The sequence below is a fragment of the Macaca mulatta genome, chromosome 12 (genome assembly GCF_049350105.2).
Source record: "Macaca mulatta isolate MMU2019108-1 chromosome 12, T2T-MMU8v2.0, whole genome shotgun sequence".
NCBI lineage: Eukaryota > Metazoa > Chordata > Mammalia > Primates > Cercopithecidae > Macaca > Macaca mulatta.
Genome location: NC_133417.1, coordinates 86,026,071 through 86,049,082, shown reverse-complemented (window position 1 = coordinate 86,049,082; position 23,012 = coordinate 86,026,071). Strand labels below are relative to the sequence as shown.

The 23,012-nt window shown below is 34.5% G+C and overlaps 1 long non-coding RNA gene across 1 annotated transcript; it reads right to left on the bottom strand.

Moving 5' to 3' along the window:
* Window positions 1–4,551: 4,551 nt before the first annotated feature.
* On the bottom strand, window positions 4,552–21,450 carry LOC106992647 (uncharacterized). Its single transcript, XR_001438672.3, has 5 exons — window positions 21,240–21,450; window positions 19,469–19,555; window positions 14,937–14,992; window positions 8,938–8,968; window positions 4,552–5,309 (listed from the first exon to the last, which is right to left on the bottom strand). It is a non-coding gene; the product is annotated as an uncharacterized LOC106992647 (long non-coding RNA).
* Window positions 21,451–23,012: the final 1,562 nt, after the last annotated feature.

Below are 23,012 nucleotides of genomic sequence, written 5' to 3'. Positions count from 1 at the left end.
CATTGTGGTGAGGTGTAAGAGATATAAATATATTTATACACATCATTTATGAGTCTTTTTAAGAAAGAAAAATAAAATATATTTTTATTGAGTTACAGCTATTAAAAAAATCTATCTCTTTAAGAATACACAAGAAACCTATAACACACATTACCTGTCTGTGGCCATGATGGGGAAGAATGTGTAGAAATTAAACAGCAGGATGGGAAGGAAAGAAGGCTTTTCACAGATATCTATATACTTTCTGGGTTTTGAATCATTTGAATATATTACCTACACAAAAACTATGTCAATCATAAAAAAGAAAGAAGCTTGGTCCTTGTGTGGAATAGGGACTGTGAGCTAGATCAAGTACATTCTTGGCTAAGATGCAAAGTGAGCTTTAAGAGTAAAAGACACCAAAGTTAGATGCCACTTGTTACTGGCATATTCCACCACTACACTCCTCAATGGCATTGGCTTGTTTTCTAACTCAAGAGAAATAGGAAAACATGTCATATTTTATTTTATAATTACAGCAACATGGCAGAATCAGGCCACCACAGGGAACCTGGGTATCCATGCCTAGTGATCAGCATAATAATACATACTTTTGACAGTTTTTGACACAGATGGTGAGGAAACCAGTAATGGCCAACAACTAAGTACCACTATTCTATATAATGCTTAACCTCAGCCCTCAGTAACGTCATTGGGACAGCCATTCTCAAAACCTCTGCCATTTAAAGCACTACAAAGGGCTGAGAATAAAAATAAAGACAGCTAACAAAGTACACCCATAACATAACAACCATGCTGATCTCAGCAAACTTATGTGCAATTATCTGGTTCTTCTAGACCTACACTTCCTGAGTCATTCATTTTGTGACTGTGCTGGTATTTCGAAGCAAGGTAAAAGAATTGTTAATTTGTGAGCTATTGTATAAAAGATAAATATGATTGAGAAAGCATGTGACAGTAGTGTAAAGCTTCACAGAGTCACCATACACAAGATGGTGTGGCTCCACTATAGCAATGGGAATTAGGTAGGGCTGGAATTATTAGCTATATTTTTCTGTCACTTAGCAGTGAAGAGCCTGTCTTAAGACTAGTAAGTAGCAGGACTAGAACTCCCTCCCAGGTCTCTGAGCTCATGTTCATTGCTATCATCTATCATGTGTCCTTTTCAGCATCAGGGTTTTTTCTCCTTTACCAAGTAGCAAAGGCTTTTCACAATTGTGTTGCAAAGACCGCACCAGAAACAAGATATATAATACTTAATAACATTTTCTGCTTCACCGGGGGAGGACTACAACAACATGTGAGGTTTTCTGGTCTTTAATGTAATTTCTTTGAAAAGGTCAAAACCATTAAAAAGGAACTACTGTATTTTGCTAAAAAACATAAACATCGATTGCAACATTTGAGCTTTCAACTCAGAATATAAGAACATTGCCTCCTGTGATTTTGATTTTAGATAACCAACTGCAAATTCTGATACAACTCCTGGCTGACCTATCAGTTTATATCTAGGGATGTTCAAATTAAAAATAAAATTGAATTCATTTCTTTATCATACTCTTACACAGCCATAGATTTCCCATCTTCCTACCACAGTAGAAGGCACTGCAGCAGCGTATCAATATAACACGCTATGGAAGATTCAAAACCAAACCTGATGGGAAATGCAAATCATACTATTCTTTGGGCTAAGAAAAAAAAAAACACACAACCTTGAGGAAGTCTTTTCTGATTTTATTTTCACTGCACTTTGCTATATGCTGGTAGAGTTTCAGTACATGCAAGCGCTGAGTCCCTCAAAGTAAAAATATGGAGGTCTTGAGGTCAGACCAACTACCCTGTTGTCATTCATTTCCTGTGCTAATGTTACACTGAGGAAGTTTTAAAACTTTGATGTAAACAGAGCAAGATTAAAAAGAAAACTGGAAGAAATCAAACTTTCAGGAAAATAAAGGTCATAATTATTACATCACAAATTCTGCCCTTTGTGCCTTAATAATATGACATATCATAAAATGCCATTTTAATTGTTTTACCATCTATTTAGATGTTTTGTATTTGTTATTATTCCCAGCAGCTAACAATAAGAAAATAGCAACATTAAGCTCGGTTTATTATTTTCTAGAAATCATGATTCTAATGAGCTCTGAAGAAAATGTTGTTAATCATAATTCCTTTGCAGTCTTGTAAAATAAATACTAATGCTCATGTATAAAGTATATATAAGAAAATATATATGTGTGTGTATATCTTGAATGGTGATTCTCTTTTTAAAATGATTTCATTTTTCTCTTTTCCATAGGAAAAATTGTTTAATCAATTTTACTAAAATTTCACAGCAGAACTCAAACAAAACAGAACACATTGCAACAAAATATTTCAGCATATACTGAATAGTGCCCACACCCTGTCTACGCAGATGTGTATTCCAGAAGAAGATTGTTCTATAAGTTTCATGCAATTAAAGGGCTTTGTCATAGAAAAGCCTTTGCACTGGACCAAAGTCAGAGAATCTATAGGCTAGCCCTAACTTAGCCATCTACTGTATGCTTGAGAGCTCTAACACTCACCTTCATATTATTAAAATGGATATAATTATGAAATATTCAGAAGAATTAAATCTACTATATAAGTAAAAGCACTTAATAAACTGTAGAATAATAACACAAATGTAACTTATTCATATTATTAATACTACCTGGACCTTAATGCCAAGGTCAGTATTAAGATTCCAGTGTATAGATTCAAATAACTCAAAAAAATTTTAAGTGAATTGAAAGAATAAGATAGGTTATCATTTTAATTTTTATTTCATTATATTTTTGGAATTATAATGAAGATGACATTTATATTTGGGGAGAGCAAAAAGACTCCACTTATTCTTAAAGATAAGTGTTCTTCTCATGCTTCTACTTATGACAAAACACAAAATGTTCATTTCCTACTCCTACTTCCTATACAAAACTCAAAAATCTTAATTTTTTAAAGAAAGCAGTAGAGCAGCTGGGTTTTAGAATCCTGTGAATCCTCAAATCCACCAATTACTTCTGTGACCAGGAGGTAAGTTACCTAACCTGTTTCAGTTTCTTCTTCTCTGAAACATAGATGACAACAGTACTAATATCTCAGAAGACTGCTGAGAATATAAATGAGTTACATAGGTTTAGAACTTAGCATGTCTGACACGTAGTTATAACTCAACAAATGTTGTTACAGTATGACTACCTATTTCCTCGCATTGGCATTTTGGACACAGTGATCAATTCCTAATCTCTACTTGTGAAGACCAAAAAGATTAGCATCCATCCCAGATTCGTCTTCTTTCATGTGTCAAGGCACTTTCCATGTAGAGTCCGTTCAGATGAAATTACAGCAATCCCCTCTTTCAAGTTCAATATTTTTGCCAAAATCATCTGATCCAAGAAAACTGTAATACACTTAGGTAGCTTAATGCCCATAATTTCTAGTCTTAAATAATCACAATAGACTTAGTAAAGATTTATTTCAAATTCTTGCCATGTGACTTCATTTTTTTTTTCATTTATCTGAAGGAAAAAAAGGTGTTTATAGAGCCGCTACCACATCGCAGGCATTATTTTAGGTTGTGGGATACAAAGTTAAGCAAAATCAAACAAACAAACAAAAACTGAAAAGCATAATCCCTGCCTTTGTGTAATAAGAAAGATCAATATTAATCAAAGTAATTACACAAAATAAATGTAAATTTTCATCTATATTAAGTGATATAAAGGAGAAAAACCCAGTGCTATGGGAGTATAATTCTGTGGGAAAAGAACAAATTATGTTGGAGAGGGAAAGCTGCTCTGCGGAAGTCATAACTGAGTTAGTATTTGAAGAAACCGTGAAACTAACAGAGCAAAAGCTATGAACAATCATGTTTCAAGTACAAGGAGCTACGTGTGGGTAACAGCGAGCATGGGGCTTTCAGGGCATGAAAGAGGGAAAGTGAGACTGGAGCTCAGAGAAGGGAAAACATGGAGTAAATGAGATGAGGCTGGAAGAGGAAGCCAAGCCTTGTAAGCCATATTGAAGAGTTTATTTTCTTTTCCTAAGAACAAAGGAACACCATTAAAGAACTTTAAGCATAGGTATATAGAAGAGAAGAAGGGGTTAATATAATCAAATATGAATTGTTCATGCAAAAACCAATTTAGGGGGCATCAGAGTAGCTATGGAGAAACTAGTTGGGAGGTTGTTGCTGGAATTCAAGAAAGAGAAAGTGGAATATTAGACTGAGCTAGAAATTTTGCTAGTGATGGAGGAAGAGCTTGGTTTTCCACAAAATATAAATTATTTTCTTTCATTGCCCAGGCACATTTTTTTTATATATAAAGACATTTCCCTTTTAAAACATTCTAAAGAGTCAAAGTAGAGGGTAATAGCGAATAAAAGGATCCCATATGCATTTGAAGCCATGAGGGAACAGTTAAAATGCCAGTTTCAAAATAATCAGTACTATTTTCCTCCAGGTGAAAGTCCTTGTTTAGTATTAATATAAAACAACACTGAAAATGAACCAAAAGGAAACAATTTTCATTGAAACACATTTTTATTATGAAAATGTCATAGGTAAACAATCATTTATGAGAAATCAGGTGAAAGAGTAGTAATACCTTTGACTTCAGGTTGAAAGAAAGGAAAACACATTCAGGAAGTTAAGAGAGTCACAGGCAACAGATCCTATAGTAACACTTGCAAAATAACCAAAGGCATCATCTTTGGAGCCAGCCAAAAGACCTAGTTGCTGCCTTAGAGAGAATATGTCCCACGTTTTGGCCACTAAGCAACCATGCTTTATATGCAAAAGTGATACATATAATAGCCAAGGCACCTTCTTAGTACTTCACAGAAACTGAGCAAATGTAAACATATATACACATACACACACACACCCCTAAAATACATAAGCTCACAAAATACACAATCTCACAGATGTGAAAAAGTAAATCAAAAGGAACGGCACAAAACAGACATGCAGAAACATTGATTACAATTTTCTCTAATAGTATCTCTCCCTAAAAAAACAAAAAACAAAAACAAAAAATATCAAATGAAATCATTGGCAGTCTAGTTCTCCCTGAGTAGAAGTGAGACATCAATTTAGATCATCCTGCACATCGAAAAGTTACTGCACTGCAGGGATTTCCAATTACATAATGCAGAATCAGAACTCTGGGTGTTACTTGGCTGCCAGCATCCATGGGTGAGTTGCGTAACACTCCTCTGTCATGTAGCTCATGTGAGAAAAGACTTCTGCTGTTCCAAGAAATGGCACTCTTCTTGGAGACCTTCCCAGTTACACAAAAGAGCATAATTTCCACATTATCCTCTGGCATACTGTCTAGGATAAGTCTATGATAGCTTTATGTATAAATTATATACACAGTTCTGCTAATGACAGGCATACAGACTGCATTTTGATGGTAGTGGTGCAGAAAAACAAAATCAATTTGTTTTCCAATTTTTATAAAATGACACCTGAACTATCTATAATAATCAACAGAGACTCTGAGGGTTAGATGGTAGGTAGAGTAATTGCAGTTATTATCTAACAGACAAGTACTGGGGTTGGCAAGCAATGTCAAAAGGGTGCAGACTTACCAACCACCTCATAACTGGCTTATTTCAGTATTTTCATTTTAAGTCTTTCAAACTTTTAATTTCATTCTTATCTCAGCTTTTCATCAGGGACTGCACTCTTTTGCATGGTGGTTTAATTTTTTACATATGAAAGAATATTTGCAAAAGAGAGACAAAAAAGTAAGGGAAAATGAATATTTCATATATTTATTGTCTCTTTGATGCCAAAATTCCATATGTAGTGCATACTGTTTGCCGAATATGAAGGATAATCTGGAGGATAAGACAGTGGTCTTTTCTGTAGAAGCTCACAATTCTCTCATTAACAAGTCTAAAACATGAAAACTTTTGTATACTGGCTATCAGCATTATTTGGAAAGTTTCTTTTTAGTTTATTAAATTCAACAATTTTAAACTACATAAAAATGAAAACTAGAAAATAGAAGTAGTTATTATAATACTTAATATTTCTTAAGCATTTACTATGTATACAAGTTTTGCACATGTCCTTATGTTATCACTAGATTTTAATCTTCATTTTAAAGATGAAAAAATTGAGGCTCACACAAGTTAAGTTTCACATTACAAATCTCATAAACATAGCCTGAATTTAAATTACTGTTGTCTCATGCCATGGTCCTCTCTCATTCATTTCTCTATATTGCTCCATTTTAACATTTGCCATAATCTCAACATTAAGGCATTAGTGCCTCAGGTTTTTTGTTTGTCTATTTAATTATACTGCTTGACTTGAAAAATTTGCTTCAATTTATTGTCTTTTTCTCTTTTCATGAGGATGCTATTGAGGAAGTTTCTGAATGTTTCCATTGTAGTTGAAAACATAACTATGTGGCTCTCTCAAATTATTATTCTAATGATTTAACGCTAAAATTTATGTATTGAGCAGCTGCTATATGCCAAACACTGTGCTAGATGCTTTATGAGTAAAGATGTGGTCTTTGTCCTATACCTGCAGGAAAACCAGAATCAAATAATACATAAAGGTCTAATCAGTGACATGGTAGGAAGAGTACAGGGTGCTAAGGAAGCATCTGCCAGCAGAAGACTCAGCCCAGACTTCCTGTAGGAAGTGGAATTGGAACTGCTGCTTAAAACTTGAGGAGGACGTGGGCTAGTTTTAATCTTTGCTTTTCCCACGTTGGCCTCACCTCCCAGAATTTGGCTTCTATACATATATTCAACTGAATTTCCATTCTCCATGGCCACCAACCATCACCTAATTTCCAAATGCAATGACTCATGTGGCAATATACACTGTCCACCAACTGCAGCTCTTGAGATTTTCTCTTCCCTGGATAGCCCTACTTCATATCTGTTTTTCCTCCCTCCATTCCTGACCATCTGCATTCACTTTTCTGTCTCCTTACTCTTGCTGTTCTTCTTCACACTTCTTACCTGAAATTGTCCTCAAGTCTACTCTCCTTTGACTTTTTCTATTTTCTCCTAAATTCTCTCTCTTTTAAACTCATGATTTAAATGATTTTCTTTTTGTAAAATTTTTATTTATTCATTTTTACCTCAGTCCTGCTCCTTCTGTATTAGGTGATTTTATTGTTTTTCATTTTTATGCTTATTTCCCTCTTATAGCATAAGGAGATTCATATATATTTGCACATAAGATATAATGTATATTATATATATTCTATATATAATGACATAAATAAAACCAAATTGTAAATTGTTTTAAAATGTTTAAAATTATAATCTTATCTTTAAAATTTTTAGTAAGTTATATGATTCACTTGTGTATTATATATGAAACTAACATATGCCAGAATTTTTTTAAAAAGAGAGAGATTATCTGTGCTTGGAAAGAACGAGAGAGAGGGAACGACAATGAATAAATAAGGTTCATGCCTAAAATGCCATTGTCCTCCCTTCCACTCAGATTTACCTTTTGCATTGTCAAGGGACAGAGACATTAATCTCTTTGACTAGATAATTAAGGGCAGGGGAATCAGTGGCATTGTTTCCCACAATTATTAAAGTTTAAGGAAATATTATCATTTCATCAGGGAATATACTTCATGTGGAAACTTCTATGGCTTTTCAACAGCTTAACCACTTGAAAATATCAGAAAAGTGAAATAAACACTAGATTGAATGGGATAAAGTTAAAAACAAACTGTTTGTATTCTCACAATGATTTAAAAAAAAGGTTTTCATGAAGTCAGTTGAATTTATTACCATTTCTTATTTTGATATGCCTATTGTCCTGGCTTGGCCAGTAGGAACTCTTTCATGCTGGCTTCTGTGTATTTGAGTATGTCCCATTTATTCATTGAGTACTTTCTTACATTCTGGCACAAGAAGGCTCAAGGTGTACATTCTCTTCCCAAACTCTGGGATTAGCTATTTCTCCAAGTATCTCTGTTTTCTTGTATGGAGGATGGCATTTATAAACAAACATCTGGGTGATAGATGTATTTATTGCAACTGGGATATCAATGTTTCCAGGTTCTCCCAGTGAATGGAGCTAGTCTCTATATATATGCATACATATATTTATACCTATTTGTATTTTTGCACATGTCAGTATATATTGAAAACCTTGACTTTACATTTATACTTCCATCTAATCCAACACCATGAAGTTCTTTCTAATGTCCTCCCTTTCCATATGGATATCATATGGATAGTAAAAAACCTGGTTCTCAATATCTTCAGTATATGTACTAATCCGATGTCCCTTACATGTAAAATCTTTCAGCACTATGCCTGGCTACTTCTGCCCTCAAAATGAATATCTTCTTAAATCTTTCACAGTCTGCAATTGCGTTCCAGGCTGTCTAGTCATCTTTTCCTCGACACAGCCAACCTCCTAAACTCGTGTGGGCTCTCATCTCATAATATCATGCATCAGACTGAGCCACTATATTCCCATCATCCCTTATGGACCCCTACCTCACTGGGAAGGAAGAGAGGAAAGAGTCAAGGAGAGAAAGAGGATTTTCTTTATAGGCAGAATATATCCCATGAGTTTCTGATGGGCTGTTAACACCCATAATCTCAGTGTTCTCCTTTAATCTACAAAGATGGCAAATTTAGGAAGCATATACAATCTTAAGTCACATCAAATCATACCACTTCCTTTTTATAGTAAATTAAGTAAATATGGCAAAATACAGATACATCTATTCATTTCCAGCTTTGAAGTCTGTTTTCAACTAACAGAGTAGAAGCCATACCTTTGTATTGCATGGCTACCATACTGCTCAACTTGTCACTAATGTGAGTATGCCTAGCTATAGTTGGTTGAAATCTCCCAGGGGCAACAAGTTACATCAGTGTGAAGAAGAAATAAGCCTGTGTTACCTTTGATCTTGTCAGTGCAGTCTGGTCTCCACTGAAAGAAGGAAAGGGCCAACAACTTAGATCATAAACTTTGACAAACCAGTTTCTATGTGGAATTCCAAATATTAAAGTGTGCCACATTTTTAAATGATTGTGGAGAGGTTAATCCCTGAACCCACATTCCAACAGACAGGTAACCATGCAGCAGTAAGCAAACAAAAAATGGACCCAAAGGCTGATGTTAATTTAATAGCTGTACTTTTGTGATTTCTAAATATTCTAGGAGAGCTAGACTCATCATTAGCTGGCTAATATTAAGTACGAAATATTTGGCAACTCACAGAATCTTGACACACACATATATGTATATACATATGTTGTTTTCATTACTAGAACTTTGTAATATAATTTGAAGTCAGAAAGTGTGATGCCTTCAGCTTTGTTGTTTTTTATCATGATTGCTTTAACTATTTCAGGATTTTTTGTGATTCTATAAAAATTTTAGGATTGTTTTGCTATTTCTGTGAAGAATGTCATTGTTATTTTAATAGGAGTCAAATTAAATCTGTAGATAATTTTGGGTAGTATGGACTTTTTAACAACATTAATTCCTCTAATCCTTGATCATGGCTATCTTTTTGTTTTCTATACAGGTGTGTCCTCTTGAATTTTTTTCAACAGTGTTTTACAATTTTTCTTGTAGAGATCTTTCACTTCCTTGGTTAAATTTATTCTTAGCGGTTTTTCATAGTTATTGTAAATGGAATTGCTTTCTTGATAACTTTTTCAAATTGATTGCTGTTAGTATATAGAAATGTTACTGATTTTTGTGTGTTGATTTTATGTCCTGCAATTTTCATGAATTTATTTCTCAGTTCTAAGAGGTTTTTGGTGGAATCTTTAGGTTTTTTAACATATAAGATCATGTTATCTGCAAACAGGGACAGTTTGACTTCTTCCTTTCCTATTTGGATACCATTTATTTCTTTATATTGCCTAATTGCTCTGTCTAGGACTTCCAGAACTATGTTGAATAAAAGAGGTAAAAGTAGTAATCCTTGTCTTGTTCCAAATGTTGGTAGAACAACTTTTAATTTTTATCTGTTCAGTATGATATTAACTGTGGGTTCATCAAATATGTCTTTATCATTTTGAGGTATGGTCTTCCACAGCCAATTTGTTGAAAGTTTTTATCAGGAAAGGATGTTAAATTTTATTGAATGAATGCTTTTTCAGCATTTATTAAAATGATCAGATAGTTTTTTTCCTTGATTCTGTTGATGTGATATCTCATGTTTATTATTTTGCATGTATTGAACCATCCTTGCATCTTTGGGATGAATACCACTTGATCATGGTGAATGATCTATTTAATGTGTTGTTCAATTCAATTTGCTAGTATTTCACTGAGGATAAATCTTTAAGGTAATATACGAAGAGACCAAGTTATTTCTAAGTAACTGAACTCTACCCTAGAACAAAGCTCAGTAACATATATAGGAATACAAAAATACTGGCACCCAACAAGGTAAAATTCACAGTGCCTAGCAGCCAGTCAAATGTTACCAGAGCTTGGGAAACAAAGTGAGACCCTGCTCTAAAAAAAAAAAAATTAAAACAAATTAGCTAAGACTGGTGACACATGCCTGTAGTCCCAGCTACTGTGGAGGCTGTGGTGGGAGGATAACTTGAGCCCAGGGAGTTAAGGCTGCAGCGCACCATGATGCACTCCAGCCTGGGTGACAGAGTAAGACCTTGTCAAAAAAAAAAAAAAAAAAAAAAAACAGGCATGGAAAGAAGTAGGAAAATATGACCTATTTTAAGTATTACATTTTAAAAAAAGAAAGAATCAAAATGAATCAACTGAAACCAATCCAGAAATGATACAAGTGTTACAATTAGCAGACAAGGGTGTTTTCCATATTTTAAAAAATTCAAGTAGAGACATAGAAGAAGATATTAAAAAATAAAACTTCTAGAAATAAACACTAGAAAGTCCAGGATAAAAAATATAATGAATTGTATGAATAGCAGATTAGTCATCGCAGAAAAAAAGATTTAGTGGACCTGAAGATATGGCATTAGAAACTATCAAAATGAAAAACTGAAATAAAGATAATTGAAAAATAGAGTTTCTCTGAGGTATGAAATTCATCTAAAAATGCAAAGACATAGACTAGTCAAAACAACTTTCAAGGCAACTTTTTAGGCGCGGTGGCTCATGCTTGTAATCCCAGGCGTGGGAGGCCAGAGCGGGCAGATCACGAGGTCAGGAGATCAAGACCATCCTGACTAACACGGTGAAACCTCATCTCTACTAAAAACACAAAAAAATTAGCCAGGCATAGTGGTGGGTGCCTGTAGTTCCAGCTACTCGAGAGGCTGAGGTAGGAGAATGGCATGAACCCGGGAGGTGGAGCTTGCAGTGAGCCGAGATGGCACCACTGCATTCCAGCCTGGGCTGCAGAGCGAGACTCAGTCTCAAAAAAAAAAAAAACAAAACAAAAAAAAACTTTTTAAAAAAGAAAATAGTTGGAACACTAATAGTACCTAATTTCAAGATGGATATAATCTATAGTAATCAAGGCAGCATAGTTTTGACATCAAAATACCCAAATAGATCAACGGAATAGAACAGAGAGTACAGAAACAGACCTACATATACGTAGACAACTGCTGTTTTGGCAAAGGTCAAAAGGCAATTCAACTGAGAAAGAATAGTCTTTCAAAAAATGGTTTTGGAACAATTATATATCCATATGTGGGAAAATAAACTGATCTATACCTCATACCATATACCTAAATTAATTGAAAATGGATTGTAGACCTAAATGCAGAGCATAAAACCTTAAAACTTCTGTAAGGAAATATAGAGAAAATCTTTTTGACCCTAGTTTAGACAAACAATTTTTAGATATTATGCCAAAAGCATGATACAGCAAACAGAAAACTGGTAAATTATACTTCAGCAAAATTGAATATGCCTGCTCTTTTAAAGACACTGTTAAGAGAATAAATGAACAGGCCACAGACTGGAAGAAAATATTTACAAAGTATATATCTGCCAGAGAACATGTATCTCCCCCAAAAAACTATATTACATATTCTCAAAACTCAATATTAAGAAACAACCAACCCAATTTAAAAACAGGGAGATGATTTGAACAAATACTTCTCCAAAAATGAATACAGATAGCAAATAAGCACAGATAAGATACTCAACATCATTTGTTACTAGGGATATATAAATTAAAACCAGGACACTAACAGTACACACTTATTAGAATTAAAATTACAGTACTGACCATAGCAAGTGTCGCAAGGATGGAGAACAGCTAGAGGTTTCATACACTGGTAGTGAGAATGAAAAAATACTACAACTATGTTAAAAAACAATTTGGCAGCTTCCTAAAAATGTAAACATATACCTACCATATGATCCAGCCACTCCAGTTTTAGGTATTTACCCCAGAGAAATCAAAACCTATGTCCATACAAAGGCTCATATGCAGATGTTCATAGCAGCTTTATTTGTAATAGCCCCAAACTGGAAACAACTCAAATGCCCACCAACAGATGAATGAGTAAACAAATTGTGGTATAGTCATGCAATAAGATATTACTACTCAGCAGCGAAAACGAGTGAACTACATTCAATAACACATGCAACAACATGGATGAATCTCAGAATAATTGGGTTGAAGAAAAAAAGCCATAAACAGAATGATTAAAATACTATTTCAAATGGCTGTTTAATATTGTATCTTTGTATTTTGCAGTTTTTAATATTAAAGCTGCAGATAGCCTTGAAATCTTCAAAATACTATGAAAACATGGGTTGAAGAAAAAAAGCCATAAACAGAATGATTAAAATACTATTTCAAATGGCTGTTTAATATTGTATCTTTGTATTTTGCAGTTTGTAATATTAAAGCTATAGATAGCCTTGAAACCTTCAAAATACTATGAAAACATTTCATTCATTTATCAAATTATTCCATTTTTATAAAATTCTAGAATATGTAAACCAGTGTATACAGAAAGCAGATTTTTGGATGCCTAGGGACTCATGATGGGGCAGGGGAATGGGAGGAATTACAAAAGGCATGAGGAAACTTGTGGGGTGATCATTATGTTCACTCTTTTGTTTGTAGTGATGGTTTTATGGGTGAATACATATGTAAAAACTTACCAAGTTGTACACTTTAAATATGTGCAGTTTATTATATGTCAATTATTCTTCAATTAAGCTGTTACAAGGAAAAGAAGGCAGAGAATCAGGAGGAAGCAGAACAGGAGGAGGAGGTGGAGAGGAAGGAGGAAGAAGTTGATATATGCGTTTAGAGAAGAGGCGTTTGCTAGAAATATAAATTTGGTAGTAATCAATGTATAGATGATACTTCAAACCTTGGGAATGAATGAAATCACCAAGGACAGATTAGTCAGAAAAGAGAGGTGACCTAGGATATTGCCTTAAGAGAACACCAAAATGTAGAAGTTTAGGATGAAGCAGGTCATGGTAAACTGTTCAGTTTTTTTTTTTTTTTTAGGTGGTTTAAATACAATATCAAGTGAAACATCTAATAATTTTATTCACTACAGGCTGAACCAGTAGGACTACAGATACATTCACAATAGTTTGTAACTTCACTATTTTCATGATTTTTCATACTTGTTTCTCTTCATAAGTTCAGGATATTTACAATTATTATTGATGCAAATTTATAGGAGTTGTCCTTCCCCCCCCATGTTAGTATTTATAAAAGTTCCATTCAAAATTCTCTATAATAATGAAAATATTTCTTGGATTTCTATGAAATATGCTAGCATATTCTGAAGATACAATGAGTTCTAACTTAACATTAAAATAACAGCATTATAGATGGCATATGTCATCAATAGAACATAAAATATTAAATATTCACAGAAATAAAGATGTGGAAATTTGTCATTTTAATTATTATTTATGAAACACGTGCCAGTACATCCTAAATTAACCTTGTGAGAGTTTAAAAGTGACTACAATTTTGTATTTAAGCTTAGTGTAAATTCTTTCAAGTGGCTAAGTTAATTTTGTCTGTTTATTTCTACTATGTCATCTTAAAGCTACAGCCCTGAAACCTTCTAAATAATACAGAAACATTTCAGATTAAATCCATGTATTTATATCAGAAATGGAATTCTCTTTTCAAAAACTGGAAAATCAAATGCATCTCTTGCCTCAATCTTCCTTCCTGCTCGGACTATGTACTCTGTCTCTTTCAGCTTCTCACTCAACACTTTCGAGTCACTTTATACTCACTGGCTCCACATCCCATCCTTGCAGCCACGTCAGTCTTCTAAGACTGCTTTCTAAAAGGCCACCATGAATTGTCAGTGGCTAGCATCCCTAAACCCTGTTCTGTTTTCCAGCTACTTGAGCTTTCTGCAACAATGGATAATGCGGATGGCTCCATTCTTTTCACAATTCCCCCCTTTTTTGTCATCTGAGATGTTACTTCCTTTTACTTTCCAGATTATCTCTTTTCGGTTTCTGAGTTTTTCTTCTCTGTTTAAATTGTGAATTTGCATGGTTTTATTTTCTACTCCTTTTCTTCTCTAACTTCTTCCTGGACAGTCTTAGCTCTATACATATTTTTAGCTCCCACCTCCTTAATTATTTGCATTTTCATGAAATAAAAACTATTTTTCCTCTTGGAGCCAAAGCAGCTTTGCCTACCTCAGTTTCTTCGCTAACTCCAACTGGACTTGGAAGACACAGGTCAACATAATATGGAATTCTTAACAGCTTAGAAGTCATATCTATTCAATGATAAACAAGTCTGTTAGCAAAACATAAAACTTACTAAACAAAATGACAATCAGACGGTTACTTCTAATTTTTGACAAATTTACTTGAGCGGTAGTTTTCAGGAAAACAAACAAATATATAAACTTGTACTTGTCAGACAGTGGCTACTATATAAAAGCTGTGAGTAAAGGTATTAGAGAATAAAATAAAGGAAAGGGTATGAACTCACTTTGCCTGGAGCCGGGACTCATTTTACATTAATCTTATATTGAACATGCTCTTTAGCTGAAAGTAAACAAAAGTAAATTAAGGTAAAATTTGCAACCAAAGCATACTGCACTATGCTGAAACTTAGAGAAGCTCTGTTTGTAGTATTTGTGATGCTTCACTGTTGTAGATGAAACCGACTTAAAGTGCTGACACTGATTTATGAAATTTACTGGATAAGGTCCAAGATGTTCCTATAGTGAGGTCCATCTTAGTGGTTAAGGAACCCAGAAATTTTGAAAAAGCTTTATTCCTGTAGATGCTGCTAATGGAAGAATATGTCTTATTTTCACAAAGCAACAATAACAAATTTATCTTAATTTTTAATGTACTCACTGAACAAATTTTTCATCTAAATCACAGTTTATGAGCAATAAAGCATGTAAAATTTGCATCTATGAGTTATTATATGTAGTCATTAAAATTAGCCTGTACCAAGTAATCAGCTTTTATTTCTTAGAAATATTTTCTTTGCATTTTCTAAATAAAATTTTAGTGCTTATATCTGTCATCATCTGAAATTTCATATAAACCTCAATTTTTACATTTCTATCAATATATTACATTCTTGCATTTGATTTAAAAAAAATATGTGTGTGCTTATGGAGAAAGAGAGATAAGGACAGAGAGAAAGAATACAAAAGAGAATGGGTTTAATAGATAATATATAAATTTAAAAATATTTATTCAAGTTAATTCTTATATAAGATAATTACTATGTGTATCATAAAATGAAATATTAGAAATTTTGCTACACATAATAAATTTTAAATTATAAAATTTAAAATATGCTTATTTTAAAGATTTCCATATTCATGTATGAAAACATTAGTATACTGTTCATTATGTTTTCCATAGCATGCCTGTTTTCCTTGAGTTTTGTGATCATTTTTATATCTGAATCCTATGAAAACATTTTTCAAGTTCTCTAAATAAAAATTATTTTTATTACTATTCCTCTCTCAGCATTTCTTATTTATATAGTAACAGAAAACAGTATGATGTAGGATTTTTCTTCCCAGTCACTTTGCAAGCCAGCGACCTCTGGCTGACGACACCCCACCCGGGCCCCACTAGGCCATGCTGGTGTGTCCCAGCTCACTTGTGTTATAGCTTATACCCACATTCTGTGGTTCCCCAGCTCTTGTCCTGCACCCAAGAAGAATGAGGATACGCTGGACACTGAAGGGTGAGGAGGACAGAGAAGAATTTGATTGAGCAATGAAACAGCTTTCAGTGGAGAGGGGATGTGGGAGTGGTACCCCTACCCAAAGGCAGGAAATTTCCCCGTGTGACTTGGTCCAAGGCCTTTGATGGGTTGGGAATGGGGAATGCATACTAATTGGTTTGTGAGTATGCAAAAAAGGTTAAAGTGAAGATACCACTCAAAGGTGGGCAGGACAATGTAGAAAACCAATTAGGAAAGGGTACGTATATGCAAAACAGGTGATGGGTGGGGATGAATCAGAAGAATGCGCCAAACAGGAAGAGAAGTTCTCAACCCAGTCTGAGGATTTAATCTGTAGCTTGGCTATCAGGCTTTAAACTGTCTTTGACTTGGAGGTGTGGTTTAACCAAAAACACAGCCCTATCTGCCTAGGCATTTGGCTGCCTCCTGCCACTCTCAGTCAGTACATATACACATTTAAGAAATAAAGACATTGTGTTTTGTATTATTTGATGGAGCTTACTAGAAATAAATCATATGCATTCAGTTTTAACATGAGAACAGAAAATTATAAATCTTAGTGGAGAGACTACAAGTATAGAGTAGGTAGGTCAATGATATTTATAAAGAACATTATCTGAAACAACTGTCCATTAACAAGCTCCTGAGCATACTGCTTGGCAGACACATTTAAAATACAGAGAAGAGCCTGCTAAGATCTTCATTTCAATTACTCTGAAGTTTCTTGTGGGGTAACCTTAGATGTCCATGATGAAAGGCCGTTGTAGTTAGTACATTTTTTATAACTAATAAGATTGAAGTACATTATCTAGTTGAGTTTTAGGTTTCAAGAGTTTAAAAGGGGTAAAGATGTTAAACTTTGCTACGAAGCAAAACCCTGTAGTACTGGAGATTCCTCTCTATAGAAACCTGTCTTGTCAAAAGTTTTTGAGTTGATGTCTAATATCTATACTTACTTTTACCAGAACATAACTGAAAGTACTGTTGCATATTAATAGTGAAAGCAAGCTTCTCAGCTAATCAACAGATGCAAACTTCCCCCATGGTTCTAATAATGTGGGCTTTCAGAATTGTTTTATGATCCAAAAAGTCCAGGTCATTAATTTTGAAAAGGACACTGCAAAACATATACAAACAAAAAACATTTTGTGAAAGAGTTAAAGCAACAAAAGGAGAAAGCTCATCATGAGTCTGATGGACTGCTCTTTATGCAAAAAAGGTATTTGCACTTCTTTATTTATTTACATGTTTCCTTTGAGTTCTGTGGGTTCAGGTTCACATAATCAAAAAGACTTCTGTCCTAAACAAGTGATTGTCACAGCCCAGCATTTAACACAAAAGCAAACAATTACAAACTGCTACAATTTGTTGCTGTTTCATGATTTTTAAGCATGCATGTGAGAAAGTTAAAATTGTTACATCACATTAGTCTATCACTCCCGACTTCTCTGCACATTATATATATTGTCTGAGAAAAGAAAAGAATTTGGTTTTAAAAATGTGTTGATGGAAGAAACTGCTCAAAGAAAAGCTCAGAAAAATAGACTCTTCAGATTATTTTGCCCAACAGCAGGGCTTCAACATATTTTTTTCCTCACTCAGAACAATTACTTTTTAAACTAATTTTCTAATACCCAAAATGGCTTATGACGTGAATTGATACAGTTTCTTATTGTACTAGAATAATCTTTAATGTTCTTCACAAGTAATGCCATTGATGTTCATCTTTAAAACAGTAATAAGCTGGAAACCCTCTAAGGATATAAGTAACACACTTGTATATTGGCAAAACCTTTGTATCTTCTCAAATGAAAATCACTACAAAATCTTTATTTTGCCTCAGCTTGAGTTTAGAACTAACATTCCTAAATTATTTTATTTAAAGTGAGAATAGATAGGTGCCTGAATATTGCAATCCAATGTTAACGAAAAAAGTACACACCCCTCCAGCTCCTCCTTAGAGTTGGTGGAAAATACAACCAAATTAATGAATATAAAATTTCAAATGACTGAATGCCATGATAAAGGGGATATAGTCTTACTCTAAAATATAGGGTTTCTCATCATTAATTATATTCTTAATTATCAAATCGAATATTTTGCCTCTGCCTTCTGGCATTTCTAAGACAGTGCCACTTTATTTGCAAAACATTTACTGTTTCTAACTTGAGAATGTTTCCATAACTTTCCATCGGGGGCTGTGTAGAGTTCTCTTTATGTATGTGGAGCACATTATCATTGAATAAATATCGTTATTCTCCTAGTCACACTTCCCTGGCTCAGGAGTTTTATGGGCCCCAGTGAACCACAAAAGTCTAAATTGTCTAGAATCGATTTCATAGTTTTTCCTCAAAACCCACCAAAAGTGATCAGCAACAGTCGTAACAACATCAAGGACTCATTGCATAGGCAACACGGGCAAAACACATCAGTAAGAGACAAATGCCTTTTTTCAAGGAATGCAAAGAGGTTCTAAATAGTAGTCAAAGACAAGACAAGTTGACTGCGTGGAACCTGCATTTCAGCATGGAAGCGTTGAGCACCAACACGGAATTCCAAAGGAGAGTAATTAAGGAAGGCCAAGGCAGCAACAATGGGTCAGAGTTTGACACTAAGTCACAGTGTGGGCGGCAAGGGAAGGAAGATATGACTGAAGTTGCTCTGAAGTGTATCTAGCAGAAGCAAGTGAAGATGTATCTCAAACTGGCAATCATTTTACATATTTCAGCCAACTTTGAGCCCTCTAGTCTCTGTTTCCATACCCTGTTCAACAAAATCACACTGCACAATTTCCCTACAAAGCTAACGCTTACAACCTGGTGAATATCCTACGATATCCATCATTCTTATGCGATGATAGATGGATCAAATAGATGGATAGATACGTATATATGTAGATCATTGCTCAGGGTCCTATTATACAAACTTTTCTGCATCTCCACTTCTTCCTTAATAATAAACTTTGAAACTCCCTGGATGACATAGATCTAATTCTATTCTTCTCAATGACTTGATCATGTTATTGATATGCCACAATTTATCTAACGATTCTCTTACCAAGTATATTATATTTGTTTATTTTTTCATTCATTTGCTACCACAAATTATTGGTGCAACAAGCCTTTACTTAATACCCTCTATGTGCCTGTTCAACTCTAGGAATAGAGTAATGAACAAAACAAAGTTCCCACTTTCATAAAGAATCCATTCTAGTGGAGGGGACAGGCACTAATTTAATATGTAACATAATGTTATATTTTTATGAAACTAAATAAGGGGATACAAAGTTACATGAAATTACTTACTACTTTGAAGGGGGTGGCCAGGGAAGAGCTCTCTGAGGAGGTATTTGATCAGAAACCTGAATGACTTGAGGGAGTAAGCCACGAGGCCTGTTAAGAGAGGAGCAATCCAGTCAGAAGGAACAGCAAAGCACCTGAGTTCTGAGGGAGAGATACTCAGCGAGACTGTGAACACTTGTGAATGTCACTGCAGTAAATGCAGAGTGACAGAAGGGCAGGAAAAGCGGTCAGACATATATCTTGCCTAAGGTCCAAGTGATGCTGTGCCTGATAGGCTGTAGAAGGAACTTCAGCAAATGCCACAATAAATAGCCATAGATATTGCTAGATTCATCTCCAAAAAGGCTATCAGAACTCACACTTCTATAAGCAATCTATAAACATAGGCACTCAGGCACCAAAGTCTACGCAGCAGCTGTTTGTCAGCCATTTGAGTTTGCTTTTAAAAAACATGTATCTATAACTCGAAATAGTATTAGGAGAGTGAAATATCTGTATATAAAAGCTATACAAATGCAAATATTCTTGTTAGTTTATCACATATGTCAAACCAGAGAGCTCTGTATATTAGACCCACCAGTAGGAAACCAGACAGTTTCACAGTGAAAAAAAATCCTCCGGCTGAGAAAAATAAAAGAAAATTGTGGTATAACCTCTGGTTCAGTTTCCTATGGAGAAATAGTTGACAGGACTAGAACTGGGGACTCCAAAATGGCAGTGTCAACACAAAGCTATAGGACAGAATAAGTTGCTAAGAGGCCTAACATGTAACAACATGAGATAGAATTTTCTAGGTTGGAAGGAAATGGTCTTTTTAATATGCCAAAATGTTGACTTCCAACTATAATCATAATAAAGCAATTTATATCAATAAAAACACATAAAATGGTTAAAAATAAAAGCTAAAGGAGATTGTTTTAGTCATTATTGTCCAATCTTTTTTTAAAACCTCTGGTTTCATCTTCTTTCATTGACATCTTACATTCTGTGAAGGAGGAAGTAGGGGGATGGAAACGGCTTTAAAGAAGCACAAAAGGCTGAAGGTCAATAGGGAGGCAAATACTCAAAGAATAAGAACCACAGATATCTAATAAAGTCTATGTTGCCTTTTCATGCAAAAGGCATGAGGAATGCTTAATCATCCAATATTTACAACGTAGGAAAAAGCTATTTCACATTGAAATTTGTAGCATTTTTGGATGATTATGAAACACTCATTTAAAATAGCTATGTATCCTGTATTTAGCAAAATAAGACTACAAGAAATCTTAGACATGACATTAATTCCCCAAAGTTTAAAAGTCCAGATGTGAAAAAAAGCCAGAGAATGCCTGCTGTGTAATAAGGCCTATATCTCTTCGGAATCATAGATTTAATTAAGTTTTAATTTGCATATTGGACAAAAAGATAGACTTTTAGAATGAAACAAAGAGGGAAAAAGCCTTCTAAACAACAAAGCGTCAATAAAATTTTAGTTATATTCTCTAGCCATCATTTGGCTTTTAAAATTCTGATAACATTCCCTCAAAAAACAAAGCATTTCCTTTTGTCTAGACAACACAGCCTGCTTCTGTCTCAGATAGGCCACTTGGGAACCCAGGATCTGACTCATATTCCTCACACCATATATGATTCCATATAAAACAGGGCTATATGTCCCTTCCACGGCCCAAATAAGGATCCCCAAAAGGCGGTGCTTCCTATCATTCTTGGGCCAATGTTTTCACCAAGTTCTGTTTGAAAATGTATTTGTTCCTGTTTTCTTTGCACTTACCTTGTGAGGTCTCATTCCCATGACATCTGACAGTGGCTTTGGGTGTTGCCTAAAGAGAAAGCACAAGCAACAGTTACAGAGGTGGTTTCCTGTGGAGCAAGTAACTTAACATAGCTAAGTTCAGGTCATTCTCTGAATACTAAAACCGAGAAGTCAACAATAGTGTAATATCAGACAGCTAATGTTTCACTATACCCACACATGGAGTAGTAAAGAATTTAGGCTACTGAATTTTCTTTAACTACAGAGTTCTGCTTTTTAAAAAACATTTTTTTTTCAACTTACAACGACTTTTATAACAGACTGCCTTTTTGAGACTGCCTTTTAAAGAAAGCCTTCTTTCTTTAAAATATGTTATCCAGGAACCATTATATGCATCCCATATAATGTACTGCTGATACATCTTAGAAATATCTTCAGGAAAGGGTCTTATATTTATTTGCATTCCTTACTGTACCAGTACAATGTGTTCCTAGGAGTTGAATGTATGCATGCATATGGCATTTGCTTATTTGTTCATTGATTCATTTATTCATTCAATGAATTTACTGAACATATATTGAGTTTTTTTGTGTGTGCCCTGAGGATATAAGCACAAATAAGACATAATCTCTGCCCTCAATAAGTTCATAAAATCTTATGATTTTATGGGAAATCATAAGATGAGAAAAGAAAACTGGACAAAAAATTATGAATATTATGTGAGAATTACAACAATAGGAATTTATACAGAATACACTGGACCCCAAGTGGGGAAATGGACATTCTAATTAGGGTAAAAGAGTTGATCAAAGGAGTTGATTCTTGGACTGTGGTAAAGAATATTGTGTAGTCATTTCTCATGCAAGGAAGTGCATTCCCAGCTGGCAGTCTAGCATATTCAAAGATCCAGAAGCACAAAACAATACAGCACTTTCTGGTAACTGCAGCTAGTTCTATATTGATAGACTATAGAGGACTCTAAAAAGGAATAAGACAGATATCAGCAAAATGATTTTTAACATCAGGAGGCATTTCTTTCAGAGAACAAAAATAAATAACAAGTATATCCATGAAATACTTCTTGAGAAATATTTTGGTTAAAGATTGAACACTTTAAAGAACAATGTTAATTAAAAGTATTGAAATGCTTTCAATACTTTGGCTCATATCTGAAAAATACATAGATACTGCATATTTTCACAATGGCAAATACTCAGACTAAGTGCTAACACATGAGGCTGAACTAGATTATAAAATGCTAATCCCTTTTGAAGAAACTATGTTCACTTTATTTTTATGTATCAGAATGGCTTAGAGCCAATAGAAAATTACAGCCTGTATAATAGTGTCTGGCACAGAGTAGGCTCTCAACAAATAGGTGTTGATGGAAATACCACATTGAGGCAGCTTTTGGCAAACAAAGAAATGTTTTGGGCACCAACCCAGGCTCTCCAGCTTAAAACTGTTACTGCTCCTTCTGCAATTAGAGACTTTTTCCCTTGGGATTCATAGAGTTGCATTCATTATATCTCTTTTTGGTCTCTGCTCCTAACTAACCTTCCTCCTAGCTCACACATACCTAGAGATACCGGAAAATGTTTTCTCTAGGTATGTCTGGGCAGGTTTGAAGGATATAGCTATTATATCATTGGCCTTGGAGGCCAAAGAGGCACAAACCAAAGAGGCACAGTTGCAGTTGCTTGGTGGCAATTCAAAATGCTCAAATCAAAAGGGGAAAAGCAAGAGATCCATGAATAACCACAATAAGAGAAGCAGAGCATCTCCTCCTTA